The sequence below is a fragment of the Armigeres subalbatus genome, chromosome 1 (genome assembly GCF_024139115.2).
Source record: "Armigeres subalbatus isolate Guangzhou_Male chromosome 1, GZ_Asu_2, whole genome shotgun sequence".
NCBI classification, from domain to species: Eukaryota; Metazoa; Arthropoda; class Insecta; order Diptera; family Culicidae; genus Armigeres; species Armigeres subalbatus.
Window position 1 is genome coordinate 178,631,015 of NC_085139.1, and position 24,917 is coordinate 178,655,931.

The window sequence follows — 24,917 nt, forward strand, 5'->3', positions numbered from 1 at the left end:
AGCAAAATTAAAACTTTTAATAAAATGTAAAGCTAACAAATCGTTAAGTTTTAAAACAAGATTTATAAGGGTTACATGAATAGTTTTAGAGTGTCACAATACCTCCCTTCATTGGCATTGTATAAGACCATCATAAAACAATTGGTTTTATTTAATGCTTAAAAAAAACCCTAATAAAATTCACACATAACCAAGTGGCAATAAATTGGTTAGTTATCACCAAAATTTCAGGCAGTCAAAAGATATAACTAAAGTTAGTTTTGGCATCATTCATTTAGTTTATATAGCGTTTATATCCGAACGCGCGAACCTTGGCCTTACATTCAGCCAACAAGTTCTACACGAGCTTAGAATGGACAGTTTTGAGTTTTGACTACGTCTGTGTTTTTCTTACCGGAATTTCGTTTTTGAAAAGCGAAGAGTGTCACGAAAATATGATAGATTTTGAAAGTTAATATCTCAGCCATTCTTCGAACGGTTTTAATTTTTTGATTGACGGCGGCGGCGTGAGCTAATTTTATGCATAAAAAATCTCCGGATTTCTTTTGAAGTTTCCAGGAGCTCTCCAGGAATTCTTAAGATGATCTCTCCAGCAGGCTTGGCAATTACTCGCACAATGAGCTCAATGAGCAAAAAATAAATGAGCAACAAAACATCACGGACATGATCAAAACATAAAAAAGATGCTCTTCGTTGTGGGAAAAATGAGGAGCGGCTCTCTTTGAGAGAAACCATTTGTCTCAATGTGTCTCTTTGAGGAGCATCATTTTTGTTGTTCTTTCCAACTGAACGTACAGAGGAATGAAAGCACACTTCTGTCATACCATCGCATCGCATCACAAACTACCGCAATAATAGGACGCAGTTGCCTATCGTTGCGATACTTTTTGAAGGTCAGTCCTATTGTTGCGGCATTGCATGTAATTCTTATGGAGAGCGATACCGCAACAATAGGACCTTAGCACTACCGCAATAATAGGCTCAAAGGATTCAAATTTTTAACGAAAAATGTTAATTTTTCATCATTTTGAACGGAATTTTGTCAAGCAAAAGCTGTTCTAGTCGTTAATCCGAAGAGTTTTAGCGTACCCATAATTGTTTTGAATGCTATTATATCCAGAATAGACTACTTCAACAGTACCGCAACATTAGGACATACCACAACGATAGGACGTTTTACCCTTCTAAGCAACAGGCAGCTTGATGTAGGCAATTCTACATTTATCTTATAAGCAATTAAAATTTGCATTGCAAAGAGATTATTTACGAAATTATTTTATACTAGGTGAACCTGCCCAATCTCGCTCGGGTTTTATTTTTGATATGTCAATCACTTATTTGATTAAGGCGTCGCACTCTAGATCGATTTCAGTTCGAGCTTGATGGCTTTATTCAGAACTCAAAAAACCGTTACATTTGGGCAATTTCTCAACTTTCCCCGGCAAATTGATCAACTATTAATATGAACAAATACAGCTGATCCCAACACGATTCGATTAGTGAGAAAATCTTGCAAATCGATCCATCCGTTCGTGAGTTATATTGCCTCAAAGGAAATGCAAAATCATTTTTATATATAAACTAGGCGAACCTGCCCGATCTCGCTCGGGTTTCATTATCGATCTGTCAATCATTTAGTTGATTGCAGCGCCGCACTCTAGATTGATTTCAGTTCGAGCTTGATGGCTTTCTTCAAAACTCATGAAACAGTTGTATTTCGATAATTTTACAACTTTCCCTGTCAAATTGATCGTACATAGCTGATCCCAAGACGAATCGATTAGTGAGGAAATCTTGCAAATCGGCCCATCCGTTCGTGAGTTATATTGCCTCAAAGGATTTACAAACTCACTTTTATATAGATTATGCAAATGATGATGATAATCATTAAAGAAGATCAGCGATTCGTTGATCGTAGTGGCATAAAGGCACCAAGACCTTCTTCAAAATATTGTGTAAACGCCTTAAAATGCGTGAGACCCAAAATCCGCATAAAAAGGAAGCTTCATATCAAACCGCATGAAAAGTTACTCCAGTGAATACCGTTTTGACTGATTAATACAAGATTTATACGACTGCTTCAATTTGGAATGAAAATTATTAACCTCTTTTAATGTCTTCAACGTGTAAAAATAAAATGGAACAGTCCTGAACACGCATTATGACGCAATTGTTTTCTAATCAAACACGATAAATACAATAATCTACTGTCTACCGTAAGATTAGTTAACTAATTATCATAAATTTATTCGCCACCACCAATTCCGTCCTTCGGAAAGAGGCTCAAAGATACTTAATGAGCAACTTTTTCCTCACCTCATTGAGTCAAACCATTTAGTTATCATTGAGAAATGAATATATTTCGGAGCTACCCGAAAAAGAGAGAAACGCAAAAGTACAAAAGAGAAGAGCAAAGATTCGTGTGTCGAGAGCAGTGAGCATTTTTTTTTCTTCTCCTGATTCCATCCCTGCTCTCCAGGCATTCCTCCGGAAGTTTCTCCAGAAATTCCTTTGGAAGTTCCTCTATGAACTTCTGCGGAAGTTCCTCCGGAAGTTTCCCCAAGAATTCCTTTGGAAGCTCCTCCATGAATTTCTCCGGAAGTTCATCGAGGAATTCTTCCGAAAGTTCATCCAGGAATTGCTCTGAAAGTTCCTCCAAGAATTCCTCCAAAAGTTCCTGCAGGAATTGCTCTGTAAGGTCCCCCGAGAATTCCTCCAGGAATTGCTCCGGAAGTCCATCCAGGAATTCCGGAGGAACTCCTGCAGGAACCTCCATAGTAATTCCTAAAGGAATCTCTACAGGAATTTCTGGAGGATCCATACAAGAACTCCGAAATCCGGAAGTTTGTTCATTACTCCGAAGGTTCGTCCAGAGACTGCTCCGGAATTTCCACTGAAATATCTTTAAGAATTTTTGTCAAAAATTCCACTAGGAGCTACTCCAGAATTTTCAAAGATACAAGAACTTCATAAATTACTTCAAGAACTCTTCTGAAGTTCCATTTGAACTTCTTTCGAAATACACATGGAATTCCTCTAAACGCTCCCATACAGCTCCCGGGAATTCCACCGAAAATTCCTTCTGAAATTCCTCCAGAAATTTTCTTTAAATTCTGCTCGGAAATTGTTTAGGAATTCTTTAGAAGTTCCTTCAGGATTTATGCTAGACATTTCTAGAAGAGTTTCTTCAGAAATTCTTCCGGTTATTCCAATAGAAATTGCTACAAAAATTCGGATATTCCTCTTGGAATCCACCCGGAAATTTCTCTAGAAATTATTCAAGGGGATACTCCCACGGAAACTTTTCCAGAAACGATTAAATTCATTTGCCGATAGCAGTCTTAATAAGGCCGATACATATATTTAAAACAAATTATGTCTCCCCCTTCTCAGATTGTTTTTTGGCCAAAAATAATATTTAATGTAAACTAATCGAAATGTCGGAGTAAAACACGAATTTGCTACTTATCACCGAATCGCTGCTATCGCCGAAAAACTACAACAAAAAGTACAACTTCAGTCGTCAACCCGCCTATAACTTCTACAGAAATTACTGTCGAAAGTCCTTTAAAAAATCTCCAGGTATCTTCAACATTTCTCGCTTAACTTTTCAAAAGGACCTGAATAACATTGTTTTCATGAATTAATTTGATTATTGCAAACAAAGCTTTCATACTGGTCTGTTGATTGTAATATTCAATTTTTTTTTTTCATGAAAAAAATGTTACTTAGTTTCTTTTGAAAACCAAGCGAGATTTTGTCAAGATATACCGCCCAGCAAAATCTTCTGTTTTTTGTTAAGAATTTCCTTCAAAAATTCCCCTAGAATTTCTTTCTTTGGCGAGGTCTTTTAGCAAGAGTTCTCCCAAAAAAATCATCCAGGAATTTTCCGCAGAATTTAATAAAAAAAAATTTCCAGAAATCCCTTCAAAAATTCCTCCGGAAATTTCTTCGAAAATTTCTCGGGAAATTTATTTTGAAATTCACCCAGAAATTCCTCAAGTTGTTCCTCTTCTATTCCCGATGGATTTTAGCCTTTCTCGTACAACAAAGTAGTACCGAAAGGCTTTATGATCACTCCAAAAACGAATTTTTGATAGGAGGCCCGGAGACCCATAGTGTTATATACCGATCGACTTAGCTCGACGAACTGAGGTGATGTCTGTTTGTGTGTATGTGTACAAAATTTGTAGACTAGCTTTTGGGAACAATAGCATTGAATTACTCGCAACAGATTCCATTCGACGGGGAATCCTTCTCCATTGTTTGCTATTGAAAATCGGACAGATCGGACAATGGGAACAGAAGTTATGTCCAAAATACTATTTTTATGCCCAAAACACGCTAAAGAATACTCATTTACATTGTTTGAAATTTTTGCACGAGAAAGATACCAACACCGCTATGTGGATTAATCAGGGTTTTCACAAGGTGATTTTTCGAAAAGGAACCCTAAAAATGGTCAATTTGTGCAAAGCAATTCTTCTAACCCAAAATAGAACCTTTTTTTTCTTCTTTATTAAAGAGGCTTTGAGCTCTTGGCTGGTTTACTTCTGCAAATAGAACCTAAATATTTTCTAGATTTGACGCAAAATATTCAGAAAAAAATAAATCATAAAATTATAGGATGCATCAACATTTTCATGGAACATTACATGCATTTCCATTGCCGACTACTCTTAAGTGTGGTTGAAATTTCTGGCTGGCTGATTAAAAATTTTCGGTGTGGGCTATTCAAGATACGGCATTTCTGATTTATTCCAGGTTTTCTTTAACAAGGGTGTCATATTTATATTAGCATGTGAAGTACATTATTCACAGATTAAACGCTATTTTATTTTTGTGTTCCGATTTGTGTCCGAGATGATATTATTTCAAAACCTTAGCCCAGGTTTAGAGATTATATCAGTGGCTACTATAACAGATCCCAGAATGACCGGAACATCTGCTTTGCAGTTTTGGTGCAATGCATAACCAAGGGTCTGAATTCCTAAAATTTACATAACATATGTGCATCTTGAAGAGCTTTGGAAACCTGGGAAGGTGATTGGTTTTATGAATACCCTCTCATCCGACTGGAAGAAAAAAAGCGTCAAGGCCTTTAGTTGTTTATCCCTGAATAATTTTCAGTTAATATCATGCGATATTTCAAACATGGGTTAACCACAAAAGTCCAATTAGTAGAGGCGGTGGTTACGTGTTCCATCAAAAATTAATAGTCACATGCCTTTGTGTACTAAGTCAGCACTTCAATCGACGAAATCTAATTGAATGGTTCAATTTCGACAGAAAATTGTCCATTTGAACGGTCTGTTCAATTTCAAAGGCTCAATCTAATTAAATTTCAACATCCATAATCATCTGATATTTAGTAACCAGAGAAAATCTGTTCATAGCAGGTACCCATTTCTTACAGCAATAACGGAGCATTAGTCCCAGCCCATGTGCGTTCAATGTGTACGCGCAAAGATTACATCATTTAAGTGATGTTGACTGCATTAGGGCAGCATACGTTCCGAGGAATGCTGCCGCCATCGCCGGTAGATCATCGAATCAAACGACGAACGTACGGGCGTTGCTCTAAGGCATCATATGTTGTAGATCAACTTTTGCATCAGACTGTACCTGGCAGTGATTTTATCAAATGATTTTGAAATTGGTGCAGGTTATTAGCATTAGTTGGTTGCAATTACTAAGCGGCACTTAGATAAGCTCAATGAATATAAAAATGTGAAAATTAGTTCTTGGTAGAGTAGGGACAACCCGTACAACATAAATCATACATTACGCAGTGATGTGATTCAGTGGCATTGAAATGGTCTTGTAGACACCGCCAATCTTCTTCTTTTTATTGGCATTACATCCCCACACTGGGACAGAGCCGCCTCGAAGCTTAGTGTTCATTAAGCACTTCCACAGTTATTAACTGCGAGGTTTCTAAGCCAGGTTACCATTTTTGCATTCGTATATCATGAGGCTAACACGATAATACTTCTATGCCCAAGGAAGTCGAGACAATTTCCAATCCGAAAATTGCCTAGACCGGCACCGGGAATCGAACCCAGCCACCCTCAGCATGGTTTTGCTTTGCAGCTGCGCGTCTTACCGCACGGCTAAGGAGGGCCCCAAGACACCGCCAATATTGATGTAAAAATATTCAAAAATATTGCCATTGGAAAATAAAATATCAGTTGGCAAAATTATAAAATATACAGTCCTGCTTGCTTTCAGTTTTATAATGTTTCAAGCTATAGAATTACATGTTCACATACAAATACACTACTTGACCACCTTTAAGTACTGTCTCGTTGAAGATAAAAAAAATCAACAGAGTTTATTGGCCGCAACTATCCAATTGCAGCGTCAATGCCAAATTATTACCGTTGTTGATGTCTTACCTTTAAAGAAACACAACTTCAAACAACTAAATGAAATGCCGTTACTTGCAATACGAATCGTCAGATTCTCATATCGTGTCTAGAACGACCGTGAAATTTTTCTAACCGTGGCTACCAGTTCTATAAGAAAGCCAATTACGTCATGTTTAATCGTATCGTGCTTTTGATGTGATGACCACCATTTAATATCAAGGCGGTGGTACCAATTATCTCCCCAGTCAATTTTGTGCGTTCCAGTTTCGTAAACCTATACTAAATAATATTTTGACGCAAACGTTTTCCATATTTAAGTTGACTGATTGAAGTAATGTTTAAAAAAGACGTGTCATAACTTAGAACCGCTACCTTAAATACATTTTTTTACAATGTTGGTTGATTTTATATGTTTGATACTGGCTAGCGTTTACTCCATATTTAGTGCGTCCAAGTTGTTTCCGACAGTTGTTCGACACATTCGATTCGCCATTCATCATGGAATGTGCGTCTAATGCCTGTTTGATAGAACTTGAAGGGTTAAATGACTCCTTGAGCCATGAAGTAAAAGGCAATTAATGGACTAGCAACAACATCGTTTGCTTTTCGTTTGCTCTTCAGAGACCAAGCACTGATTGATTTTCCGAACACTGATTTGTTTGAGGAATGGCCATTGAATGGAACAGTGTAACATGATGATATATCGCTATCATGCTTTGATGAAGAATTCCTGGTAAACCACACAAAAATTAAATAAATAAGGCACATACTACGAAAAAGTCGTGTAATATTATATCATTTAAGACCGACATATGAAAGCGAACCCAAAAACTCATTATTGCGTTCAAATTTATAGTTACCAGTCCTTGAAAAATGTGGATTCAGAATTTTACATGACTAAAAACCAGCGTTTGTAGCAAAAATGATAAAGATCAGCATAGAGAAATCAGGCATCGGATCTGCTGCTGGATTTGTTGCTTGGCAGACTGAAGCTTAGCACGTTCTACTGTTTGATGAATATGCTCTGCTTGCTGCTTGCGGCTGAGGTAAAAGGTGAGAGAAATGCAAACAAAGCTGCAGTTTGCAATCACGGGTCTTTCACTTTGATTCGACGCGCTTTGCATTTCAGTCATCCTTACCGTACACGGTGTGTCTATGGGGAAATATTATTTTTCAAAAATCAGTATCTCTGAAACAGTATTATCGTCTCGCATCTGTCGTAAAATCGCAATATCTTGGTACACGCACTCAGCAGTATACACCCCGAGCAGCACACATATTGCATCTCGATCACAGTAACTTATATATGACCGGATTCAGTCACACTATGGTTATTATTTATTTATTCAGATTAAGGCCGAAGTGGCCTGTGCGGTATATAAGAGTCTTCTCCATTCGGCTCGGTCCATGGCTACACGTCGCCAACCACGCAGTCTACGGAGGGTCCGCAAGTCATCTTCCACCTGATCGATCCACCTTGCCAGCTCCGCATCTCGCCTTCTTGTGCCCGTCGGATCGTTGTCGAGAACCATTTTCACCGGGTTACTGTCCGACATTGTGAATACGTGCCCGGCCCACCACAGCCGTCCGATTTTCGCTCTGTGAACGATGGATGGTTTTCCCAACAGCTGATGCAACTCGTGGTTCATTCGCCTCCTCCACGTACCGTCCGCCATGTGCACCCCACCATAGATGGTACGCAGCACTTTCCTTTCGAAAACTCCAAGTGCGCGTTGGTCCTCCACGAGCATCGTCCAGGTCTCGTGTCCGTAGAAGACTACCGGTCTAATGGGCGTTTTGTAGATTGTCCCCCTTCAGTCTAATGTAGGCTTCCTCCATCTTCTCGAAGTTACGTGCCATAATATCTATGTCGTCGGCGGAGCCAAATAGCTGGACAAACTTATTGAAAATTGTACCACTCGTATTAATCTATGCTCTTCGTATTACCCCTTCCAAAGCGATGTTGAATAGCAGACACGAAAGATTATCACCTTGCCGTAACCCTCTGCGCGTTTCGAAGGGACTCGAGAATGCCCCTGAAACTCGAACTACGCACATCACCCGACCCAAGTAGCACACGTAACATCTTCCAAAAATCACCTTGTTTCTATTCAGTTTCATTTAATGGAACGTACACACGGTCAAGCAGTTTGACCAACATTGACTCCACCTCTCGTTTATTCAAACATCCCTCAAGTTTTACCAACAGCGACACGAACAATCAATTTATTCGACCAACAATATCACACACGAACGACCGAAGCACCAACTCGAGCACCAACCATCAAAAAATATACGGTGGTTTGTTCAACTTCCCTACAAATGCTCAAACATGTTCGGCGAACCTTGACTCCACCCCCAACAACTCAAACCAAAATCAAACCGTTTTAATTTTTTCCAACCGAGCCGCCAACTGTCAAATGGTTGTTCGAACAACTTCACACACGTTCAAACAAAGCAGCAACCGAAGCGATTTCTTGGGGGCGGAGTCAATGTTCGTCAAACTGCTTGACTGGTGTGTACGTAGCATAAGGCATTGGAAAAACACCAAAGCACGAAAAAGTCGCATTAAAATGTCAAAAACGTCCGAGTTGTGATCAATGTTTCATTAATATTGCAATGCAGTACATGTTTGACATTTGGAAACAAACAACCAGAGAATACTGCATTTTATGTTGCAAATACGAAACAAAATCATTAAGTTGCATATTTTTTACCATGTAACTTCAATGTGTCTTTCAAAATTTATTTGTTTGTTTAATTAAAGTTGCAGATAAGTTGAGTGTGTCTTCATGTCTAATTTAGCATCGTTCAACGTTTTGACAACTCACATTTTTTTCCAATGATGGTGCAATCAAGTAACAGAAAACCCGAGTACAAAACATGATAATCGTATGGTTTTTATGGTGAGTCAACATGCAGTCCCTTCGAAGTGTTGAATGGTGCGGTGGTAGAGTGAAGGACTATGAATCACACGATCCATAAATCGAATCCAATTTTATAATTTTATTTTATTTTTATCCGCTGTAGTATTCTGCAACATTATTGCAATTTTACTGCAATCGAAGGATGTTTCCGTAGGCTCCACCTCTTGCGCTTTTTAGATTGCAAGAGAGTTATATTTGATGGCACATACGCAAAGATTGCTTCTTCCCGAATTGTTGTAACACAGTGAAATTTTGTAGTGAAACAAGTTATGCTGCTTGGGGATCCATCGTCGCTTTGATTAACCGTGTCAGTTTATCTGGAAATCCGTTTTCGTGCATTAGCTGCCATAGCTGGTCCCGATCAATTGTATCATATGCGGCTTTGGAGTCGATAAATAGATGATGTGTGGGCACGTTGTATTTGCGGCATTTCTGCAATACCTGTCGTATGGCAAACACCTGGTCCGTGGTGGAGCGTTCGCCCATAAAACCCGCCTGGTACTGCCCCACGAACTCCCTTGCAATTGGTGCTAGTCGACGGCATAACATTTGGGCGGCGTTCTGCAATGTGATTGCGCGGTAGTTGCTACAATCCAGCTTATCGCCCTTTTTGTAGATGGGACACACGACACCTTTTATCAACTCCTGCGGCAAAACTACCTTCTCCCAAATCTTGGTAATGAACCAGTGCAGCGCTCTAGCCAGTGCCTCACCACCGTGTTTAAATAGCTCTCCTAGTAGTTAGTCAACCCCAAGGGCTTTGTTGTTCTTCAGCCGGCCAATATCCTCCTGGATTTCATGGAGATCCGGAGCCGCTGAAATTATGTCCTGCGCGCGTTCCCCCGGGTCCATCACCATACCGCCATCTGCCACATCGCCATTCAGGTGTTCTTCGTAGTGCTACCGCCACTTTCTGATCACCTCACGCTCGTTCGTAAGAAGGTTCCTGTTTATGTCCTTACACATATCAGGCTATGGCACGTGGCCCTTACGTGAACGGTTCAACTTCTCATAGAACTTTCGTGCGTTATTAGCGCGGTACAGTTGCTCCGTCTCTTCACGTCTCGATCTTCCTGCTGGCGCTTTTTCTTCCGGAAAATCGAGTTTTGTCTGTTACGCGCCCGTTTATATCGTGCCTCGTTCGCCCTCGTGCAGTGTTGCAGCAATCTCGCCCATGCTGCATTCTTCTCTCCCACTAACTGCTCACATTCGCCGTCATACCAGTCGTTTCTCTGATCCGGGGGCACCATGCCAAATGCAGCGGTTGCGGTGCTACCAAAGGCGGATCGAATATCTCTCCAGCCATCTTCAAGAGACGCTGCGCCTAGCTACTCTTCCGTTGGGAGTGCCATTTCCAAATGCTGCGCGTATTCTTGGGCTAGTCTACCGTCTTGTAGCCGCCCAATGTTAGGCCGCGGCGTCCGACTTCGACGCGTGTTATACACCGTCGAGAGTTTTGAGCGCAAGCATACTGCAACGAGGTAGTGGTCGGATTCAATATTCGAACTGCGGTAAGTGGAGAAGAATTTACCGTCGATTAGAACGTGGTCGATTTAGTTTCCGTTTCTTGGTTAGGTGATCTCCATGTGACCTTGTGGATATTTTTGCGGGGAAAGAAGGTGCTTCGGACTACCATTCCGCGGGAGGCTGCTGCTGCAGTGTCTGAAGACGACTGAAGACGACCTTACTGTTGAGGTCGAAATACGTATCTGTCAAGGTACAATTAAGTGGTGGAATTAAATGGGATTGTACGAACTCGTCTTATGACAAGCTTCTTCGGATATTAAGAAAAACTTACGAATAAGATGTTAGGGTCATATTGACCCAGAAATGTAAATGCTTGTAGACTAGTCAAATTATATCCGAATCACAAAGTTTACATATCGTTCGCAAAATAAACTCATCAATTTTATGGCTATGTGGTGTTAGGCTGGTTCCAGAGACAATGGCCACCGGGAAACGACTTTCACGGGGACCTTGTCGGTCATATAAGGGGAGCCTAAACATCGCTCCATATCTGTCTTTCGATGGGTAATTTTTCATGATTGAGTGATTGATGAGCTACAGCTCTTCGATGAACCTATGCCGAATGGAGTATCCTTATCCACTGGACTCGATCCTGGGCCAATCGCTTCCAGTCGCCCTGAACATTGTGCGGGTCCTCTTCAACCGCAAAAAGCCATCGTGTACGCGGCCTTCCACGAATCCTGTGGCATCTTTCGGGTTCTACTAAATATTATCTTCGTTTGACATTCTTCCGGCATACGCACAACGTGTCCAGCCCACCGTAGTCTGCCGTGTTGAATAAGCTTGACAATATCCAGCCTTTTATACACCTGGTACTACTCGTGATTCATGCGACGCCGCCAGACACCGTTCTCCTGTTTACCGCCGAGTATTGTCCGCAGCACATTAAGCTCAAACACTCCGAAAGCTCTCCGATCAGCCTCCTTTAACGTCCATGTTTCATGGCCGTATAAAGCCACCGGAAGAATCAGAGTAAAATACAGCGCGAATGTTGTCTTCGATTGCAGACTACGGGACTTAAGCTGGTTACGAAGTCGGTAATAATCCCGATTTGCAGCTCCAATACGGCTTTTAACCTCGCGGATAACATCATTATCGCACGTCACTAATATTCCAAGATGCACAAATTCTTCCACCACTTCAAATTTTTGACCATCCAGCACCATTTCACTACCACCATCACTAATGAACCCACGTTGATTGCCAGCGACCATGTAGGGGAAGGAAGGGGGACTTGATCCCCGAGGAAACTTTATCACCCCCTTTTTTATCGGGAACTAAATTGGTTTTGTTCTAGTTTTAGTATATATCCTCTAGACGTAGACAAATGACCTTTATGTGGTAAGTTATTTTTTGGATTTACAACCTTATTTATACTGCAGGGCGATTTGTATGTTTTTACCTTCCTAAAGTTTTTTTTATTGATCACGTATAATTTGAAAAACTTTTCATAACAATGACTAAATGATTTCGTTTTTTACAGCACAAAGCCATAAATATTCCCCCCACAAAGCCATAAACTAACTCCCCTATTTCGTTTTGCTGGTATTGTTCGTGAGTCCAATCCTCGCTGGCTCCCTCTTAAAAGGCGTAAAAGCCTCTTCCACGGCACGGCGATTAATCTCGATAATATCGATATCGTCCGCATATCCCAGGAGCATATGCGATCTTGTCATAATGGTACTGCTTCTTTGTACACCAGCTCTCCTAATCGCTCCCTCGAGCGCTATATTGAACAGTAGATTCAAGAGTGCAGCACACTGCTTTAATCCATATAAGGTAACAAATGACGGCGATATTTCATAGATTCTCATAAAACGGGGATGTATGGTCCATAAGAGAGTTTCCGACCGAAATGTCCACTCCTGGAACCAGCAAGGACACTTCTATTTTTACACCAAAATATACCGTGCGATGGCTCTTTCGTCATGATTTTTCACCAAATAGATGGTCATGCGCTTGAAATAGATTTTCGACCTCATTGGCTACTTTTGGAACCTATAAGGTGCTTCCGTAAAACCCGTAGTAGTGGACATTTCAATTTTTACACCAAAATATGCCGTGTGGCAGTTCCTTCTTCATGATTTTCCATCAAATGGATGGTTATGCACTTGAAATCAAATCTCGACTATATTGGCCACTCATGGAATCAGCAAGATGCCCTCGGGGAACCCGTAGAAGGGGACACTTCCGCTTTTACACAAAAATATGCTGTGCGGCAGTTCTTTCTTCATAATTTTCGATCAAATGGATGGTTATGAACTTGAAATCGATTAACGATCACATTGACCACTCTTGGAACCTATGAGGTGTCCTCGTGGAACCCGTAGAAGGAGACATTTTCGTTTTTTTAGAGATAGAGAAGACCGTCACGAGCAACGAACTTTAACACGTTGTAGAATAGGCCGTTGTAGAATTAACCAAAGAACACCTCTTCAACAAAACTATTTCGAGCAAATGTGACACTTGCCTACTGAAAACTTTATAGAACACATTTTAAATAAATCAGCATTGGGAAACAACAGAACCGAAGAAAAGAAAATTTTAAATTTTTTGAAGCAATGTAATCTATACGATAAGATTTGATTTTTCTTCCTGAGAGGCGAATGAATCTAGTGGTTCAAGTCCTCTTTAAAAACACAAAATAAGAAAATATAACGCCGCAAAGCTCGAGAATCGAAGCATTTTTTTGCTGTAACCAACTCAATTTTAACCAAAATGTCAATTACACCCCTCTGCTTCTTACCCCTTTAATTACTCCTTAGCGAGATGTAGAGACGGTTGTCCTATGGTCAACATTGCCCCATGTTCAATTAGTTTACCCAAATTCGCTTGATTTTCATTATTTCTAATTTATAATTAAATTATCTTCACCATTCATTTCGTCCAACTATTCCTAGTGTAAAACTGATAACGAATCAAAATTCACATAAATAGAGATTTAGAATAAAAAATCTTTTATGCTGAACATGATGATTTTTCAAAACAGTTTTTAATTTTTAAAGTTTTTGCTATTTCCCTTATTCGTTTCAATCTTCCTATTTGCTCAATGTTGCTCTCTAATTTAAAATTTTTGTTTGTTTTGGTCCTCCCAAAGATTTTTTGAGTGGCCACGCAAGTATTCGTTTCGCCAGCCAAATCATTTTTGGCAAACACTTTACTTAATATTAATTTGAACAAGTACATTGAACAATGCTTGTGACCATTTAGAAACGAAACATGTTATTTATCCGGATTATATGCGCTTTTTACAGGTAACTTCCTAATTTTTGCGCATCAATTTCGCATTGTGTAAGAATTGTGTTTAATGACGTTTCTTGGGTTTCTAGTTTTGATCGGTATCAGCATGACTCCTTAAAAAATATTTTATCAAACAACAACCTTCTGCGCCGGCAGAAGTAAAGAAACGTATATCATCTGTAGGTACGCGTCCAATAAACAATCCGGAAAGCGCCAAACATGCAATTTACCCATGATTGCGTGCAGCCGATTTCCATATCAACTGTTCTTTGTCAAATGAAACGCTGGTAACTCGGTCCCAACAATAAAAGATGTGGTAGGATATAAACAAAAAAATAACAATAAAATAAAGTTTGTTCAACTGAGTGACTAGCAATTGTATCTCTGCTGAGTTGTACAGAGTACATCACGTTGTAATTAGCGGCAGCAAGTGTTAAGCGCAGACGAAGGCACGAGGTGGCTTTATTGTTTTAGTTGCTGTTGAATTTACATTTCCAGCTAGGTACGCACGGTTCTGGAAATAAACCGTACGTCAAGCTTTCATGTAAATATTTAAGATTGCAACATCTTACGAGGGAATAACGGAACCACAAGGGTTCAGGTGCGAATGGTGTCTTAATGATATCCGCTGCTTCATTTGCAAATCATTAACGCATAAGGCGTCGGACATAGTTCGCAGTATTGTAGTCATCATAGTCGACGCTTGCTCCTAGTGGGGTGAGTAATTAGCTGTCTGATATCGCAAATCTTGATTATGGACTTGTTATTTATAATCTAAAAAAGTCTGTTACGACTACTGCTCACAATACTACTTCTCAGTGTAGGATCTCCAGCTTTTAAAAACCAAAAACAAAATTAGCTTGCCTTAAACTAAATCTTTCATATTTTTCATAACTGGATGTTCTATTATCTACTATATTTATTAACTTCAGCCAAATTATGATTTATGCATCCGTGTATATACAACGGATCGGAACGCTCAGGTGGATTATATTTAAAATTATTCTCATAGCTGTAATATCAGCTTACCGAATATTTTGTTACACGTGGGTACAAAATTTATTTCGAAAAATAGTCATTAGTTTTGATTTATCGTAATTCTGTCTCCACATTTTTAACATAACGGTGGACGCATTTGGCAATGCTCAATACCTGAGTACCATGATGCTGAAGAAGCAAAAAAATGCATTTTTGGTTGCAAAATGTTAGCACACAAACCCTCGTGTTCAATGCACCGAAGCACTAAAATCACCTTTTGTTTCGATTTGTCTATTTATTCAGCAAGGTTTCGATCCACTGTTTCACACTTTACCGTGAAAATAATGTTGATTTGCGCGTGCCTACATGAACGCACCGAGATTACTTAGAACAAGCTTAACCGCGCCTTTGGCTAACCAAATCAAACAAGAAGTTTGTCATCTCGATCGCATATTGGCAACAATATTTTGCATACGCCGACACCGACCACGATCGTTAACCAACAGCTAGTGACAAGCGCAAGCGTTATCGAGCGCGAACTCCCTATTACAGGTGTTCTATTTAGCTTCGGTAATTGCGAAAAAAAAATTTATCTTTCATTCCAAGCACCCGTGTTTGCGCTGCGTATGTATGTCAAGTGTATGACCGCCGCTCGTTAAGAGCACGTGGAGATCTTGCGTGATCATGCCTTCGATTCGGGTTGCGGATGGAACTGTAGCAAAATAGCTTGCCGGTTGAGCCAGCGTCAGCGCGCTAAGGGGTTAAGTGATCTGTAAATATTTAATGGCAAAACGATTACGGGCAGGTCAATATGGAAGATTTGGCACACTCCTTAGTTTCAGGGCTATCTTCAGCAATTTAAAGAATTTACTATTTAGCTATATCTGTGTGCATATGAGTAAATGATGTCACACGTAAAAATAACAATTTGAAGGGCCGTACTCCCTATTTTGCTTTTTCCCATTGTGAGATAAATTACTCATTCAACCCATACACAATAGTTGAATAGAATATGGTTGAGATCCATAAGAACTCCACGAAATAATTTTTACGATTTCTGGTTTAAAAGCTGCAATACACAGGATTCGGTTTATACACGATTTACATTTTCTAAATTTTGCACTCATCCCAAGTGTTTAACGCATATTAATTAACATGTTAATTTTCTTCGAATTATTTAGGATTTTTTGAAACATGTTGCAAAGATTTTGGTGGCAAATTGAAGTCACACGATCAAAAATACGTGAGAAAAAAAATCGTGTAAAAACAGAATCTTGTGTATTCTACATAAAAAAAAATGGTAGACCTGTGCGCCATCGCCCCTGTCAAAAAAATTTTACCACGCTGATGGCTATTGGGGGACCAGTAGGTTTATGGGTTTCGTACACTTTGTTAAAAGTAATTTTTTACTGGAAAGTTCATCCTATTGGAAATACATATTTTCAGTCAAGTTTATATGTATTACATTAATTTATTTCCATGTATGCAGACATGAATGGACGGCGACCTATCCACAACTATGACTAGCATTTAGTTTATTTTGCTCAAATATGCTCGGCAAACATAAACATATTTTTTATAAGGCTGCATGTCATTCCCCGAAAATCTCATTAAATTAAAAGTGACATTTGAATAATTCCCAAATACCGAACTGTCACTTTCAAGTTCAATTTAATTTCAAATCAGATAATGAGACGCATCCTAAGAGGTTAAATGTTTTTCAGAAAATTAAGGAATTGCTCCTAGATTACTTTGGTGTTTTGGTCTGAAATTATTGCAGAAAAAAAAATTATTTTTCTTGAGTTTCTCTATGAATTTCATCAGAAATTATTTCAGTAATATCTTCTGGAAGCCTGGATTTTCTTCAACAACTCTTTCAGACGTTCTGCTCTAGAAAGTTCATTGAGAATTTATTCAGACATTTCATCGAAAATTCCCCCATGGATTTATAAAACTTATAGGGATTTGAACCAGAAATTCCTTCGCAAATTTCTTAAGGAACTTCTTCAAAGAATCCTTCAAGACGGACTTGTTTCATGAAATCTTTTAAAAACGGCTTTGAAAAATCCCACAAAAAATCATCGTGAACTCGAGAAATATCGAAAAATACGGGGCACTTGCTGGAGGATTTTTTGGAGTATACTCTAAGAAGTTGCTGGGTGAAATTCAAAACAAAAAATTTCTGAAGCAATTTATTGGAGAACCTATAGAGGAATTAATAGAAGTATTTTTGAAATGAATTCCGCTGAATCTCCTGGAGGAACTTAAGAAAGAGAAGGCAGGAGGATTTTTGGATGAATTCCCAGGGGCAAAATTTGGATGGAAGGACCCAAAAAAAATAGATTCTTTCGAAAGATTTGAACCGATGTCAGCGAAAGTGGTACATAAACCATTTTTGTCGAGTTTGTGTTTATTACACCAACGGCTTCTGTTAGCAAAGATCTAGTAAGGGAATAACGAAAAAGTGATTTTTGACAACTAAATCTGGAGATATGCACTTTTTAATTTCTGGTATATATCACAATGGCAATTTCGTTGCCAGGAGAAGTGGTACATGTAAAGCTCTACCAACTAAAATCAGCTGATTGAAAAGAAAATTTTACAACATGGATGTTTCCGCAACAGATTTTAACCCTATTTTGAATTTCAATATGGTTTACTGCCGTTTAAAATAATTTTATTAATATACATGTACCCCTTTTACTAGCAACGTTTTTGGGTTTCTGTTGCATTTTGTTCCCATTGATAGTGGTACATGTGCATTTTATTTCAACAAACCTGAAATTTGTCAAAAAACTTGGCGTATTTTTCATTACTACCCTTAGGCACATCAGTCATAACACATTGGTACAGTTGAGTTGCAGAAAATTGCAAATTTCAATTTTATTTTCGAAGTTTTTGGAAAAATGCGTGTCCTGTAAAATTTACTCAATGTAACATGTACCACTTTCGCTGGCACTGGTTCAATTCTTGGTTTTCAGAAACTGGAGGAACTCCAGGGAGATTCCCTTAGGAAAAACTGGTGGACATTGTAGAGGGATATCCGTAAAAAATCAAACCTTTGGAGGAATTCACGGGGAAATTTCTCAATTGCTATTTTGAAATATCCGAATTCCAGAGAAATTTTAAAAAGAATTTTGAAGGAATTACTTTAGAAACTCCTGAAAGAACTTCCGGAGAAATTCCTGGAGGAACTTCCCCAAGAATTGCTGAAGAAACTTCCGGTGGAAGAGAAACTTCTGGACGACATCCTAAAGGAACTTCCAGACGAAATCCTGAAGGAACTTCCGGACGCAATAATGGAGGAATTTCCCGACGAAACGCTGGATTAGCTTCCGGACGAAATCCTGAAGGATCTACTAGATGACATCATGGAGGTACTTCCGAAGGAATTCCTGAATGAACTTCCGGAGGAACTCCTGGAGGAACTTCCAACCTAGAAAAACCTAGAAAAACTTCCGGACGAAATCCTGGAGGAATTTCCGGACGAAATCCTGGAAGAACTCCCGCATGAAATCCTTGAGGAACTTCTAGATAATCCTGGAGGAACTTCCGGAACAAATCCTGGAGGAATTTCTGGACGAAAACCTGAAGAAACTTCCGGAAGAAATTCTTGAGAAGTATCCGGACGAAATCCTGGAGGAACTTCCGGAAGAATGCATGAATAAGCTTCCTGGAGATCGTGGAAGAACTAATCCTAATGAAACTTCCAGACGAAATCTTGAAGGAACTTCAGGTCGAAATCCTGGAGGAACTGTTGGAGGAATTCCTTGAGGAGCTTTCGAACGAAATACTAAAAGAACATCCCGACAAAATCCTGAAGGAACTTCAGGTCGAAATCCTGAAGGAACTTTCGTACGAAATGCTGGAGAAACTTCAGGAGGAACTTTCAGAAGAAATCCTGAAGTAACTTCCGGACCAAATCCTGGAGAAACTTCCGGACGAAATCCTGGAGAAACTTCCGGAAGAATTCATGGAGAAACTTCCTAAAGATAATTCCGAAGAAATATCTGGAGGAACTTGTGGATGAAATCCTGGATGAACTTTCGGACGACATCCTTGAGGAACATTCGGACGAAATCCTGGTGGAACTTCCGGACGAAATCCTAAAGGAAGTTCTGGACAAAATCCTGGATGAATTTCCTGACGAAGTCCTGGGGGTACTTCGGGACGAAATACTGGATGAACTGTCGAAGGAATTCCTGGAGAAACTACTGGACGAAATACTGAAAGAACTTCCGGACGAAATGCTGGAGGAATCTCAGGACAAAATCCTGGAATAACTTTCGGAGGAATTACTGGAGGAACTTTCTTACGAAGGTCTTGAGTAATTTCTGGACGAAAAACTAGAGGATCTTCCGGAAAAATTCATGAAGGAGCTGCTTGATGAAGTCGTGGAGAAACTACCATACCAGAGAAAATCCTGGATGAGCTGCCGGAAGAATTCCTGGAGGAACTTTCGGACGAGATACTGAAAGAACTTCTTGAAGGAACTTCCGGATGAAATCATGGAGGAATTTTCGGACAAAATACTGAAGAAACTTCCAGACAAAATCCTGGAAAAACTTCGAAACGAAATGCTGGCGAAACTTCCGGACTAAATCCTGGAGGAGCTTCCGAACGAAATCCTTAAGGAACTTCAGGACGAAATGCAGGAGGAACTTCTAAACAAAATCCTGGAGAAACTTCAGGAAGAATTACTGGAAGAGCTTACGGACGAAATCCTGGAGGAACTTTCGGACGACATCCTGGAGGAAGTTCTGGACGGAGGAATTCCTGGATGAACTATCGAAGAAATTCCTGGAGAAACTTTCGAACGAAATAGTGAAAGAACTTCCGGGCGAAATCCTGGAGAAACTTCCGGACGAAAACCTGAAGGATATTCCGGACGAAATGCTGGAGGAACTTCAGCACAAAATCCTCGAAGAACTTTCGGAGGAATTTTCTGACGAAATCCTGGAGGAACTTCCGCACGAAATCCTCGAAGAAGTTCCAGACGAAAACCTGGAAGATCTTCTGGACCAAATCCTGGAAAACTTTCGGACTAAATTCTGGAGGAATTTCCGAACGAAATCCTGGAGGAACTGTCGGATGAACTTTCAGACGAAATACTTAAAGAGTTTCCGGGCAAAATCCTGGAGGCACTTCCAGACGAAATTTCGAAGGAACTTCCGGACCAAATCCTGGAGAAACTTCCAGACAAAATCCTGGAGAAACTTCCGGACGAAATCCTGGCGAAACTTTCGGACTAAATTCTGGAGGAACTTACGGAAGAATTCCTGGATAATATCCAAAGACATATCTGGAGTCCAGAGAAATTTCTTGATGAACTTTCCATCGAACTCGTGGAAAAAAATCTGGGGAATCCGTTAATGACCTTTGAAAAAAATCCGGAAAATTTTTGACGCTTCGAATTAGTCTACGCCGCCGCCGATCTTCGAATAGAGGTAATAAACCATCGAGAAAGATTGTCGCTACTGTTCCTTTGGTTCCAAAACTTGTTGGGTCCATAACTGTCAAAACATACTGATTTTTTGTCAACATTCAACGCCGATCTATCCTTGCCAAAAAAAATGTATCGCCTGTGACGGCAGCGATCATCTTTCTCTATGATTTATTACCTCTATTGAGTCTACTGGATAACTATATCGGAGTTTCGGAAAAAGTGACTGTTACGACGGGAATTCATCCCGCCGCGTTCGTTTTCGGAAGTCGGAAAGACACGTGTTTTCCAGTGTTGCACTCGCAGGGCATTCGAAAACTTTTGGTTTCATCCAGACGTCAGTACAGTACGGATAATTAATACAAAATTCTTCATACAAAGATAATCGAATCTACAGTGCGGTCTGAACATATTGGTACGAGCGAACAGTGACAAAACAAAAAAATAACGCAAATGCCCTTCTGTTGACATGGTCGTTGTATCAATAAGTCGTGTCTAATATTTTGGGCCTAATATGCTGTGTTTAAGCACATTTATAGAAATATGAAACAAAAACTGATTAGGACGTTACAAAAATTTAATTTATATTATGGCCCATCCTCTATTTTATGCCTTGATGCTCTGGACAAAATTTCATCCAAATCGGTCAACGTTTGGGCGGTGCTAAAATCGTTGGAAGTTTATATACAAAAATGCTAAAAACATTCTGTATTTTATTTCACAAGAACTGAATGAGTATCATAGTTCTTCATCGTAAATTGTGCCGTCTAACTGCAAATCACTGTTTTTCGATGTTTCTGCATACATTTTTCCATATAAACTTTCAACAGATTTAGCACCGCCAAAACGTCTACCGATTTGACAGAAGTTTTGTCCAGGAGCATCAGGGCATAAAATAGAACCGAAAAAGAAGGCGGCCCTTCAACAAAAATTGAAAAAAGTGTTGTTTGAGCCACCTTAATACACACACAGCACACACACATACAGACATCACCTTCTGCAACCCGGAGACGAAGTCGGCTTTCACGTGTACTTAGTATACGAGAAAGGCAAAAAAATACACCGGAGACGAGCCAGCCTCGGGCTGAAAGTCTCCTTAATAAAAACACAAAAAAAACAGACATCACCTCGGTTCGTCGAGCTGAATCGATCGGTATATAACACTATGGGTCTTCTATTAAAAGTTTATTTTTTGAGTAATCCTATAGCCTTTCGGTACAACTTTGTTGTATGAGAAAGCCAAAACAGAATTACCATACTTGTTTATATGATGGCGAGGAAGAGTGAATTTGATGTAAAATGTGCACAAAGTTGAAGGGTTCTCAACATTGAATAAATTTTACCGCATTGGAGAAGAATGTAGTCATCCCATTCAAGATTGGTTTTTAATTATGAATCCTAGACTAGTTTCCTTTTCAACGTACCTTAGTGGAGTTCGATTCAATATCAGCGAAGGGACATTTCCCATGTGGAATTTGTTCAATAGGTCATTTTCATTCGAATATTCGCAAATCTGTTTCTTTAGTATGGGTTCAAGAACTTTAGAGAGAACATTTTTCTATTTTATCTAGGGGAACTGTTCCGTTTTCCATCTCACTGAACATATATTCATCTCATCGCAAAACAAAGAAATACAACACCAATCTCGTCACTTCTTTTTGCTAACACGCGTGCTCACTGGTGGAAAAAATCACAAAAATAAGAAACAAATCAAATTCCTTTTCATTGCTTTGTTTTTGATGGGATGGAAATAGGAGCTGTGGGATGAAGTGCCGAACCGTTCCCCTACCTTTACTCTATGTAAATTGTTTTGAATAAATACTGAATACTGCATTATCAAGGATTTTCAATTTTTGCTCCTGCATTGATGACTTGTAAGTGTTAATCTAAGTGTCCAGTGCAGTTGTAAATTACAACACCAAGCAATTAGGTAGAGCATTTGAACAGATAGAGCAATATTCATATGTGAATTGTATTCTTTTAATGATGTGAACTTTCCTACGTAAAATAAAATTGATTTTGAATATATATAAAGAAGTTAAGCTTCGCTGAAAACGTTCATGATTTTATTTTACAGATAATCATCTGAATCTAAATTCACATAAACTCCGTAAAAAGCATGAAAACTCGTTGTGATTTATCTAATACAATATATAAATATTATCAGTATTTTGAATAGCCATGTATTCAGGATTTATTTAAATAATACGGAAAATTCCCGAGAAGCCGGGTTTTGCCAGGATATGCTACATTTTCTATCCCGTTTCCCGGGATTAGAAAAGGATACGAGAAATTAACTCTATAATATATATTTTTGCGTCGCATGCATTGTCAAATAAGGAATGAAATATTTTTTATTTGCTTTGCTTGGTACACATGTGTTTATTGTGCATCTTGTCGTAATGTCGAACACGAGAACCTCAACTGAGTGCAAATCAATAGTCAACAAAGACAGAATCACATCATCGTTCTGTCAGAACACCCAAAAGTTGTTTAGCTTGTCGCGTTTTCTAACGATTTAACACGTGTATGCGACAAACATTAAATTGTGTGATGTTTACCTAAAACGTAAATAGAAGGTGTCGGTGAATCATGGAAGCTGATGTAATGAAAGATAAATGGGTAAAGTGGATTCAACGTCAATTTGTACATGAAAAAGGCAAACTGTATACTAGATGCTAATAAAAATCAATCATATTAATTACGATGAAGCTGAAAAATGATTATGACGATGAAAGTTTCTCGCCAGCGATGCACAGTACTTTTCATTGTAACATTCTTAAATTACGTCAAGTTTTTAATGGAGTGGTGGTGGTCTAATATATTTCATTGTTTGCTGTTGAAATGTGTCAATTTTCCCGGAATTATATCTGAATTTAACGAAAGCTGTCCTACATGTTGAAGAAAAATATTTCTGATTGTTCACAAAAAATTCTACTACATCTTCCAGAGAAAATCTTTTAAGATTTTTTTTTTTTTGAAAATTGTTCTAAATTAGCATGGACTTTTTTTTAATACCGCTGTAATTTTTTTTGATAACACAAAAGAAGATTTTTGTTCCGAACTTCAACGAAAAATTTACTAAATTTATATGAAAAATTATTTTATATGAAATCGTATTTAACAGAAATTTTTTCAGAATTTCCGCAAAAAAATCGTCTAAACTTCTGAATTTAAAAAAATAATCCCGGGAATTTACGGGCCGGAGTTTGTCCCATTAGATTACATTTTCGGAAAATAAGATTCCTTGACATGTGCAGATCCTAAACAAGAAGAAAGACCATTTTTATCATATTTGTTAGAGATTACAATATTTAACAATATGCTTTTATTCTGGTGCTTTTTCTCAAACGATTAAATTTAATCTTGATTAAAATAATGATTCTAAAGACTAGCTGTCCTCATAATCTCCATTAGAAGGCAATTATGATCTACAGTGAAACGTGCTTTCTGTGCTCGCCTTGCGCCATTACCCAGTGATCACATTGCTGTGTGCGGTTTTCCACTTACTGATTGATGGAAGATTGACCTCCTCACCCGTATACTGCACCGGAAGAATCAATCAACCACAGTCACTAATTATAATTTCTTGATTGCATGCGATATAAATGACTAGATCTACACAAGAATAGTTATTCTCATGCCACCGAACAACTACCGCTATTAAATTACCTATCAATGCTCGATCACCACCTTTCAGTAGAGCGCATTATGCTCATAAACCGCAACCGTCGTCGCCGCGGTGTACATCAGTAAGGAAACAGCTGTTCGCGTTGCATTAATCAAGCGGTGCACTAAACCCAATTCATAGAGTACTTATTCCGCTTAAAATGAGATAATGATTATTTGCACCAATTTCCCGTAGATTGTCATTTCGATATGTGATTGACAAAATTTCAGCGCACTTATGCAGCAACCCCTCGATAGTGTGTTCCACCTTTCACCATTCACAGAATGTTTATTTGGCCGGTGTTTTGGCAATGTTGACGAGTGCGAGCACGCGTGGCGCGTGTGAATTGTAAACAACTGCAACCGAACGTGACCAACCGACGACCTAAGCTAGCAGGCACGCAAACTCCGAATGACGCCCGTCGATGGGCTAAAGTTGCCTCGATCCGACAACATTGGCGATGAATCCGGTTGATATCTTACAAGTCAAACGCATACTGATGAAGGAACTCAGAGTCCACCAGAGGCTTACAAAGGAATATTTATTATAACTTGATATTAGTCAGTCCTACTGGGTGAGAAATATTTTAAACTGGACATAAATTCATAATTATAATTGTGTTATGTTTACATGTTAAAAAATTTCATATTGTGTATCACATTTTGATAGAAATGTCTCATCGATGTGAAATTTAATAATTACTACGAACGAAATATTCAATATATGATAGGACGATACTTGGTAGTTGATTTGAAGACCGC

At 39.0% G+C, this 24,917-nt stretch overlaps 1 protein-coding gene across 1 annotated transcript in view; it reads right to left on the minus strand.

Annotated features, from left to right (window-relative positions):
- Positions 1 to 24,557, minus strand: part of LOC134208742 (uncharacterized) — a 44,498-nt gene extending 19,941 nt beyond the window's left edge. Inside the window, exon 1 of the mRNA XM_062684622.1 lies at positions 24,159 to 24,557. The gene's annotated coding sequence lies outside the window, so the exon portion shown is untranslated. The remainder of the gene's footprint in view (positions 1 to 24,158) is intronic.
- Positions 24,558 to 24,917: the final 360 nt, after the last annotated feature.